General features: G+C 41.9%; 1 long non-coding RNA gene across 1 annotated transcript in view; it reads right to left on the reverse strand.

The window, feature by feature from the left end:
• The window catches only part of LOC120100608 (uncharacterized), a 54,497-nt gene extending 45,239 nt beyond the window's left edge, over positions 1–9,258 (reverse strand). Inside the window, exons 1-2 of the long non-coding RNA XR_015678277.1 lie at positions 9,059–9,258; positions 5,024–5,158 (exon numbers count right to left, since the gene is read on the reverse strand). This is a non-coding gene — a long non-coding RNA (uncharacterized LOC120100608). The remainder of the gene's footprint in view (positions 1–5,023; positions 5,159–9,058) is intronic.
• Positions 9,259–11,254: the final 1,996 nt, after the last annotated feature.

The raw sequence follows: 11,254 nt of genomic DNA on the forward strand, positions 1-11,254 counted from the left end.
GGGTTTTATTGCTGTGAAGAGACACCATGACCAAAGGGCTGGCTTATAGATTCAGAAGTTTAGTTCATTATCGTCATGGTGGGAAGCAAGGCAGTGTTCAGGTAGACAGACATGGTACTGGAGAGTTCTATTTCAATCCAAAGGCAGCCAGGAAGAAATTATCTTCCACATGGAGCAGAGCTTTAGAATATATATAAGACTTCAAATCCCACCTCTATAATGATGCACTTCCTCCAACAAGGCTACACCCACTTCAGTAAGGCCACATCTCCTAATGGTGCCACTCTTCATTGGCCAAGCATTAAACACACGAGTCTATAGGGGTAAAACCCATTTAAACCACCACAGAAGGCAACATAGTTACAGATTCTGAGCAGGAGGACATGGATATCTTTGTGTTACCACTATTGTACTAACTGAATTGTCCATAGAGTACTTGGGCTTTTAATTTAGCTTTGTAGTTTATGCAATTATAATTTTCATAGATATGTTTTAAGTACTGCTTTTTTTCAACTATAAATCTCCTGGACACATTCATGTGATGGAGAGCTAACCAAACATCAGTTGCTTCTAGAATTTTATTCACCAATATTGGCTATTTGGGAATAAACATGAACATGAAAGTGATTTTGCTTACTTGACTACAGTGAAGATGTATTCATGTCTCTCATTTTCCAGCTCTCTTACTCCTCAACAGGAACTTAAAATATATAAGTCCAAGGCAGATCAGTCTCATTGTTGACTTTCAGTCAAGTGTTAGGAAGACCTTAGTGACACAGGTTCCCTTTGGGCACCAGCTAACGGGTATTGAATTTGTTAGTCTTTGTACATTTTGATTTCAAGTGAATTTCATTTATTAATGAACTTTAGACTTTATCACACATTTTAATATGCAGAAAGGCAGAGTTTGTTTATTGAATATTTATGTATTTTAAACAGTGGTTCTCAACCAGGCTACTTTTGTGACCCTTTGATATAGTTCCTCATGTTTTGGTGAGTCCAGACATAAAATGACTTTCATTGCTACTTCATAACTGTAATTTAGCTATTGTTATGAATTGTCATGTAAGTACCTGTGTTGTTTTCTAATGGTATTAGGTGATCCCTGTGAAAGGGTCACTTGACCCTCTTACCCCAAAGGGTTGAACCCACAGGTTGAGAACCATTTTCCACCAAATTATTTTATTATTTTATTCTCTTTCTTCCTCTCTCTCTGTTTGGTGTCTCTACCCTCTCCCTCTCCCTCTTCCTCTTTCCCTTTCCCTACTTCCCACCCCCTCTTGCTCTCTCTCTCTCTCTCTCTCTCTCTCTCTCTCTCTCTCTCTCTCTGTGTGTGTGTGTGTGTGTGTGTGTGTGTGTGTGTGTGTGTGATGCACCAGTCATCCTGGGTTGTTGGCCCTTACCTTCTACCTTGTTTGATGTGTCTTTTGGTCCCCTGTGTAAACCAGGGTCTCCAAGCTTACTTGGTTCTCCCGTCTCTAGCTCCCACTTTGCAGTAGGGGCATGGATGTTCTGGATATACCACAGCATCTGACTTTCTGTGGGTTCTGGGGATTGAGCTTTCTACTCATTGAGCCATCACTTCAGCCCAGCCTTGCCAGCTTACTTTTAAATAAATTATAGTTAAATAATTTTTAATCAGGGCCATAAAAGTCAGATTTTATGTCCACTTTCTGTTTCTTGAGATTCTTCAAGGGATGGTTGAAGTTGAAAGCATCCAACTGTGTCATAGGTTTGCCTTTCAAAACATCTAACTGAGTCACGCAGACTCCAGTCTTTCACCCACCAAAACATCTGCAAGCAATTTCTTTTCTGTTTTAAACATATGATCAACTTGGACTACATTTTTAAACTAGCCATGTTGTTCTGATTCTTCTTAATCACTTAGCTAGTTTTCTGGAGAAAAGGTCATTCCATTTCTATTTTGTTTGGTGTTGAGTCTCATTTCAACATACACCCAATGCTTTCTACTGTCACAATAGCATCAGTTTGGGGCTTCATTTTTATGATTTAATGTGCATTCATTCATTGATTCTGCTCTTTTATTCTTTGTGCTTTCCACCCCCCCTAACTTCTTCAAGAACTTTTGGCATTATTAGAACAATCTAGTGCCAGCATTATGAATGGAAAAGGTTGAGCTGTGTTTAAGTGATGAAAGCTGGGAAATTTTGCTATACTCTACCATCTTAATAGCAACAAATTATCTCTCAAACATGGAAATGTAAATCCAGCCCGTGTCTCAGAGGGTTGGAGATGCTGTCATTTTTTAATGTTTGGTGGTTGTTAACAAAAATTTACTTTTAACAAAAAAGAACACCTCTCAGGAAAATATTAAGGAGACAGAACAGAGTCAATATTCTTCTTCTTTCTGATTTTTAAATTTTTGATTTATACACTTGCTTCTAGCAAAGAAGGTTATTATTTAATGGTGGCCCTTGATGCTAAGCCTGGCTGAAAACTCAATCTTTGTTATGTGAATGAAATGGCTTACCTTTCTGGCTATAAAATCTTTCTATGTTTTCACCAAATACATTATCCACCTCTATTTCTCCTTTCCTCTAAAGACACAAAAGTTATTCTAACCAATGATTACACAAATCCCATCAGAGGTTGTTATTTCTGTAAAAAGTGCATGGGTGTCATATTGTCTCAAGGCATCTTTCCTCTTTTCAGCACAGTTTCTGGTTTTGCTTAGTCTAAACAAGCCTATTGATTCTTCCTAAAATATTTGTCCTCACATCTTATTTCAATGCCTCCTTTCACTCATGTGGAAAAAAAATCATCCCAGGATGGAACTGGAAAAGGGACATAGTCACTAAAAGGTGCAGGATCATTTTAAGGCTTTTGTTCCCTCTATAAGTCATGTTGAGTCAGGATCTATCAAAACTTCTTAAGTTCATGCCAGCACTCAAGTTCACCTTGCCAAAGTTCAAGTGTCACATTTTGGCAATAAATAGATCCACGTTGCTTACAAAAAACTGAGAATTTTGTTTAGGCATAGTCTTCCTTTGAGCTGTTGGGACTTTTGATTTGTGAGGGATGTGGGAAATGAGAAAGAGAAGAAGGCAGGACTGGAGTTTGGGTTGGAACTCTTCTCTTGATAGTCTCCTGTATTGAGATGGGAGACTGAGATAGCTTAAGGCACATCATGGATCCTTCCACATTGGAATTGGAGAGCATCACCATTTAGGTCTTGAATGTACCTCAATGTTGTCTGTTTGGTCTGGATACTGTCTCATTATTGGTTAAGTGATAGTACAGCTAGTAACAAAAGCAAGGCCACTGAGGGCATGACCCTGAGGGGATATTGGGATGTTGCATGTTCCTTCCTTTCTCTTTTGCTACTGACTTCAGTGAGGTAAGTGGCTTCCTTTGCCACTGCCCCATTATAGACCAGAGAACTTTAGAACAAAGACTGGCAGTCTATGGACAGTAATCTCAGAAACCATGAGCCCAAACAATCCTCTCCTTTTTTTGACTGGTTTAATGCACTTTGCTAGTGCACTAGAAAACTGACCACACAGAGGGGTGGGACAGAAAATTTCTCCAGTGATTGGGTAGAAGGATTTGGTGGAGGAAGACAGCTTTCTATATGGTTAATTAACATATATTCATGTGTTTAGAGGAAGGCTCAAGCACAGATTTAGTGTAATTATTTCAGTTTATGTGAAGGAGTGGTTTTATACTGATGATAATTCCAAGGCATGGTAGCCTGGGATATCAACCTACGATCTCTTTTCATATTGACATCTGGATTCAATAGGGAAGTCAGACAACTTCATGTTTTGCATGCATGAGTTGATTTCTTCCATATCACTCAATAAACATTTGCAAAGAGAATTCGACATGCTAGGAACCTGGTAGAAAGAAGCTGTCATTTAAAAGTAGATGGTCTAATGGCTATTGAGGAAACTATTTCAAAATAAAAAAGTGAAAATTTTGTTCATCTTATGAATCTTATTTATGATCAGGCAACTTCTTTTCTTGTCTATATATTAAAATGTTTTGGCTAGAGGATTTTTGCCTTTTTCTGGCTCTGATTTCTACCATGATTTCTGTTCCCTGAGAATGAGGTTCATATATTGTTCATAGCTATGGGATGAACTTCCTACTGAAAGGCTGTTACAAAGTAGAGAAACCTGGTTTTCTGGGGGTGGTGCTGGGTTTTAAGGTGCTGAGGTTGCCAACAGCACTTAACCATATCTCCATTATTTTTTTGGTGTGCGTTGTGTGTGAGAGTCATGCATCTTTGTGCACATGGAAATGCCCACAGCCATGTAAGGAAATGTGGAGGCCAGACGAAGACATTGGTGCTGTTAATAAGACTAGGCCTCACTCACTGAAAGCACAGCCTCTCACTGAACCTGGAGGTCACTGTTTTGGACTACATTGGCTGGCCAATAGCTCCTGAGACCCTGTGTCTGTACCCAGCTCTGGGGTTATGGGCATGCATGGCCAAGGCTGCCTTTTGTGTGAGGGCCTGAACCCAGGTCCTCATGCTTGTACAGGAGCACTCTTGTCTACTGAACCATCTTTTTGTCCTCTGCAATTATTATTTATTAACACAGCTATTGGGAAATTTTGTCCATTTTTGCAGGTCATTGAAGGGTGCTGCTTAAAGGATAATTTTCCCCACCCTCCCAACCAAACATCCATATATGCCATGAACCACAAGTGCCACTTTAGAGATGTGTTCCTGTCACTTAAGCCCTGTCCTCTGTGAAAGACACTGGAGGGAAGAATGAATAACAGACTGGAAGTTGAGTTTTTCTCTAAATAATTCAATATCTTGCTAAAAAAATAACTTCACTATTAAATAATTTAGTTCCTCATTATGGACAAGGATAAGCTAATTGCACTCCAGGTCAGCTTCCTTCATATTTTTTTGGCTCTACCTTCATGGGCACAAAAATGTTGTAGCAGTTACAAGGATTGTATCCTTCAAAGACAATGTTCAAAGATTGAAAGGGCAGTTTTTCCTATGCACTTGGTGTTAGTCAGCTTCCATTACTATGACAAATACCTGGGAGGATCCATTCATAAAGAGAAGAAAGGTTTACTTTGGCCCATAGTCATGATGCTCTCATCTATGCTTTAGGCCCCTGGCTGGATGGCAATGTTGAAAAATATGCAGCAGAACAAATGATCCATCCTGTGCCTGTGATGCAAAAAAAAGAAGAGGAAAGGATTTGGGATTTACTCCCCCCTTCCAGGGCATACATTTAATGACCTGAAGACACATTGGGTTCTACCCTTTTTTTTTCTTTTTTCTTTTTTTTTTCCGGAGCTGGGGACTGAACCCAGAGCAAGCGCTCTACCACTGAGCTAAATCCCCAACCCCGGGTTCTACCTCTTAAAGATAGGTTTTATATTTCCCCTTTATAGTGGAGACTCTGCCACATGGACCCCTGGGGAACATTAAAGAGCTAGCATCATATATACACCTTTTTGTTAGGGAGGAAACCTTTCCTTGAAGCCCCCAGTAGTCCTCCTTTTGTTGGTAGTACTGTCTCTATATCCCTGACTCCATGTTGCATGAACATCCTATTAGCAAAAGTGCATGGGCAACAGACAAGATGCAGTTCATTACACCTGCTTCCTCCTCTGTTCTGTCCCCAAATTAGGCATCTCTAACTGGGTGGGAAGGAATGGGTGGCATTTTGTTCCCGCAATCATTTGGAGGGATCCTTTCTCTTCCTAGTCTAGTCTATTACTTTTGGGGGTCTCTAAGATAACCACTGGTAAAGGGGAACTTGAGATCATGTGACAAAACAGCAAAGGACAGAAGTGCATTGAAAATATGACATACTAACAGGTGAAAGCCCAGGTGGCCATTGAGTGAGAGACTGAGGCTTGAGTGGAAACTCTTTGGTCCTTCTGGGCATCAGGGAAATTTGTAACAGATTCTTGTGGTAACTTGCACCAAGGTGTAAAACTGACATGTTACAGGTATGTAGACTGTTTCAACACAGATAATTATTCAATGGCATATAATTATCTCAATTCTCTAAGCTACTGCCCAGGCATGGATGACCTTGATATGAATAATGGGCTTTTGACTTCTGCTGTTGAAATTTGCCCTCTTGGGATAAGACGTTGCCAGACTGGGTGCTACACTATTTTAGGATTATTTTGTCATCCTCATAATAAATGTGATTAGCTTGCTCATATCATTTGTTCAAGCTCAGTCAAGTTTCTCATGTAGTCAGAGTGGGTGCATGAATGGGAAGCAGGCTTTAGGAAAGGAGGGATGGGAGGAGTGCATGAGATGCAGACAAGGCGGACTGGAGTTTTCCTGACACAGAGCAGACACCTGTAAGTATTTATTTCCTTCCCATATCTGACCTAATTATTATTTCACAAAGTTTTCATCAGAATAGTCCTTTTCTTTTGGAACACTACTTACTCCCACTCTAGAGGAGAAAGGAGAGAATAACCAGAATTTCAAGATGAAGTCAAAGAAACAGAAAGGCAGTCTGTGTGTGTGATGCATGTGTTTAAGGTGAGTGACTGCTTCTGGCCGAATGAGGTTACTGTGTGTGGAGAGAGCTAGTGAAACAATGAAGCCATACCGAGATTGCATGAGTCCTTAGAGAGTGCGTGCTGTTGAGCAGAAAAGATAGATCGTTGGGAAGCTTTCCTTGGGATGGCTTCTATCTTTGAGGCACATCCCTCATCCTTGTTGAGGTATAGTTCCCAGGGAAGCTGATAACCTTTAGGTGGGCTGGCATAGAAGGTATCTTTCTTTCTCCTCAGAAGTCTTAAAAAGATTCAAAGAATGGCCGTACTCATAGTTATGAACTCATAGTTATTTGTGCAGATAATAAATATCAAAAGATTTTCAGGATTACCGCCATCCTTACATGAGTTCCTCGATTTTTCTGGAAATAGTTGGCAAAGTCATTGATACCTTAGAGAAACAGAAAATATCTTACTAGTATTTTGTTTCATTCTGCCCCATTGTTGTTTGTTATTCTATTTAGTTGGTAATGTTTTCCAAGCTAAGTTTAGGTTCATGTCCTTTGATGAGCTTACTCATCAATTTGGACCTCGAGAGTAGGGAGATCTGGAAAGCCTTGGGAAGAATTCAACCTAAAACTTGGCTTTGAAACTAATAAATTATGTTTGTGGGCAAGTTTTAGAATATCTGGTGGCTTCAGGAGCATAAATTATGTGTGCCTCACTTATGTAAAGAGTTAGTGCCTAATAAATGACAGAAGGGTGAGGAACTGTTGGCAGAGGGTTTCATAGCACCCACAACTCTGAACTGGGGCAGAGAGCAGCTTCCAGGCCCAAGTGCTGTCTGGGTCCATAAGTCCGTTTAGTTTCCTGCTTTCTGTCCCTGTCATACTTGCCCCCCACCCCCCAATGAAAACCAAGTGAGCTCACATCCTTCTGTGGACTCTCACTCCCAGGTCGTTTCCTTTATTTCCACCCCTGACTCATCCTCCCACTTCTGCGCTCTCTGCCAGCCATTCCAGGAGGTCCTCTGGAATCCCCATCCATGAGACCCACCCTCTTCCACTCTTGTTTGTCACAGATCATATGTTCCATGTCCTTACCCTACTGAAACCCAGCTCTTCCTTAGGGACAAGATTCTCTTTCTCCCAAGTCCCCCCAAATCAAAGGCTTTGGAAGGTTTGGAGTTTTCAAGAGACTTTAGATTTTTAGTGACTGTGGTTTTAAAGTGTTTGATTTTGTAAAGACTATAGGACTTTAAGTCTGTAGCATGTTTCCTATTTGTGATATTTAAATCTTGGGGATGAACAAAGGAAGAAGTTATTGAATCAATGGTTTGCTGCTTTGTTATGTCAAGCGTCTTGGCTAGTTCTATGTCAACTTTAAATAAGCTAGAGTCATTTTGGAAGAGGGAGTTTCAACTGAGAAAATTGTCTGTGAGCAACACTATGTTGTATTATTTTGGTTGATAATTTATGTAAGGGCCCCACTCACAGAGCAGTACCACCCCTGGACTGGTGGTCTTGGATGCTATAAGAAAGTAGGCTGAGAAAACTATGAGGTCGCAAGTCAGTAAGAACACTACTCCACGACCTCTGCATCAGCTCCTGTCTCCAAGTTCCTGCCCTGATTGAGTTCCTGCTTTGGAGTTCCCCAGTAGACTGTGACCCTGGATATATGAACCAAATCAATGCTTTCCTCCCGATCGCTTTGGTCCTGGTGTTTTATCACAGTTGTAGAAACCCTAACTAAGATGAGAGGCAACAGGAGCATTCTCTCCCTTCCCCTTTGCTGTTTCCTATGTCCCATTGGTGTTTGCCTATAAAACCCTCCTTCACATACCCTCATAATAAGACGAAAATTAAATAAGAATTGCCAGAATAATTTCAATTCTAGGCCTGCCTCAGAAACATAGAGATACATAAAAGGGAAGTGTCTCATTGTCTTAAATGGATCCGCCCCTTACTTTACTGCAGAAGTTTCATGGTGGTGAATTCATCAGGTTGCCTGTTCCACCCTTTGTGGCCATTTAGTCTCAACTTCTGAAAGGTGTATTAGGGAAAATGAATGAAGTCCTGCCTACAGAGAGCTCAGGACAGTGCCTGGAGCATGGGCAGCACTCAGGGTGGCTGTCACTGTTAATATCTTTGCTGTGCCACAATCACTTCCTAACTGGTCTCACTCATTATTTCTGCTCCCCTTCCCCCACTTAAAGAGAGAGCATGCCATCTCCTGTTTAAGGCCTTCTGTCCACCACTGCTCCTCCATCACATGGAGGATAATATCAAACCCATGACACCAGAATGAGGCCAGCTTTGTACCAGGAGGCCCTGCAGAGTTTGACCCTGCATGGGCCTGAGAGCCTCTCTTCGGTGCTCTCTGTGTTCACACCCTGCTGGTCTCCTTGCTGTTCCTTGGACTTGCCATGCTTGCTACTGCCTCATAGCCTTTGGACTTGTTCCCTACCAGGAACGTTCGTAGTCCTGCATGGCCTCAGTCTTCCTTCCCTCTATATCTGGTCCAACAGATCTGCCTGGAATTTGTGAAGTGTGTTCCCTTCTTTCCTTTTTTTAATGACGCTTTCCTTCTGGTCACTTACTCGGTTTCATGTTCATGGTCCACCTCCTCCTATTTGTTCCTAATCTCCCAAGAGTAGAACTTTGGTGTCTTCCTGAGCACTAGAGATAAGCATCCTTGGTGTTCAGAGCAGAAAGCCCAACTTGGTTTAAGAACTCTAGAAGTATCCTAACGGCGAGGGAAGACATGACCAGGAAGGGCTTTAACCTTTGCACCCAGTTCAAAGACATAACACTTTCCACCCAGATGCTGCCACCCTCCCACTATCCTTAAAAGAACCCTGGAGTACCAGTTAGAATGTAGAATTGTTAGGCTCTGTGACCTGCAAACTTCTGAGTGATTTTCTCTATACAGAAAAGATCTTAAGTTAGTTTCAACTTCTCCTATGCCCGTGGGTCATCAAATAAGCACCCAAACAAACATCGCAGGGACCATAGCTTAGGGAGACATCAACCTTGATTGAGGTGATGTGTGGATGGTGGTTGGGGACACTGGAAGAGACGTGGAGTGATGCAGGGACTAAGTTAATTCTTCCTCTGTACCTTGCTGCTAGAGAAAGCCATACTTGCGTGTCACCAGGAAACCAGATTCTCCAGGAGCCCCAATCCTGGCTTCCCTGGCAGCCGGTATTTTTGCTTCTCAATTCAATTAAATCAGCCCCAATGAGTGGGTCAACAGAATGGGAGCTCCTGTTTGCAGAGCTCAGGGAATAATAACAAGCCAGCATTAATGAGGATGGTCACTGGCGATGAGAAAGCTTGCTTCTCCCACCCAGGCAGCAGGTAGGTTTCTGCTTCCAGGCATCAGGGTTCAGACTTCCACCTCATATTCCCTCTTGCAGTGGGAGACGTTTAGCAACAGAGTCCCTGGGCTTTTCCTGTGTCCCAACTCCTCTCTGTTCAACCATTCCTGATCCGTGATTCCTCTGGCTGCCGTCACTACAGAAGTTTCTTTCTTTTTTTTTTTTTTTGTCATTGATAAAAAGCTGTTTATTGTCCCCATAAGTCCCTATTGAATGAACAAGGTGAAGAAACTTGCTCCTAAAGATAGTGCTGAACAAAACAGAAAACTGGAGAGATTTGCATACATTTTTGGGGTGGAGTGCTCCATGATGTCTACATAAAGTTGAGGTCTCTACATAAAGTATGATTTGGGGTGTTTTAATCTAGTTAATTGTCCAATAGAGCTCAATGTTTTTTTTTTTTTTTGACTACAGAAGTTTCTTAATAAACAGAAGCAGCCGGATTTTAATGGTCAAATACCTTTTCTGATTCCGCAGGCAAGGGGTGAGGGCAGGGGTCAGAGGGTCTGACAGGCAGCTCATGTTTACCCTTTGATCATGTGTCATTTTTGTTAGAAGACAGCATATGCCATCCTTTGCTGTGTTTTTAAAATAGATTTAGAGGAAGTGCGGAATTAATCTTAACCTTAAACACATTGAGCCCAGTACTTCCTATCCAACTGGAGAATGCACTATCTAGTTTCCTACACCTCGCCCTTGCTAAGTTTAGGCCCCTTGGGTCAGCTGTTAAGAAGGAAAAGAAGTGGGAGGTGGCAGGGCTTCAGGAGGATAAGGCATAGCACAGCCCAGAACATCCAACTTACTTCCCCACTCCCCCGTTCCCCCTCGCTGCTCGCTGTAAACATAATCAGGCTAGATAGGAGGGCAGGGCCCTTGTGATTTTTCAGCATTTCACAGAGGGATTGGGACATTTCTCTTTTTCATTGTGTTTCACTTTATTGATGTTTCTCTATGAGGGCTGAAAACCAGATCATTAACAGCACATATCTTGATGGTCTTGCTATTTTCTAGAAAGTACAGCTTAGCCTTGCTTTTTAAAACCTGGCTCTAGGAAAGTAACCACATAAAAATCTACATTTTACCTGCTCTCCGTGGCAGAGGGAGGAGGTGCTGAGTAACAATGCTTGGGGAATTTGTCTTTTTTGGATTTTTCTCTTTATTTGTTGGTTTGTTTATTCATTAATTCACTCACTTTATATCCCAATTGTAGCCCCCTTTCCCTCTCCTCCTAGTCTCACCCTGACAACCCCTACCCCGAATTATATCCTCTCCATCTCTTCAGAGAAGAGGGAGCTCCCCTTGGGTACCACCCTGCCCTGGAACATGAAGTTGCAGCAAAACTGGGTACATCCTATGCCACTGAAACCCAACCATGCAGGCCAGCCACGGGAAGGGGATCTAATGGCAGTCCACAGA

The sequence above is a fragment of the Rattus norvegicus genome, chromosome 2 (assembly GCF_021556685.1).
Source record: "Rattus norvegicus strain SHRSP/BbbUtx chromosome 2, alternate assembly SHRSP_T2T, whole genome shotgun sequence".
Taxonomy (NCBI): domain Eukaryota; kingdom Metazoa; phylum Chordata; class Mammalia; order Rodentia; family Muridae; genus Rattus; species Rattus norvegicus.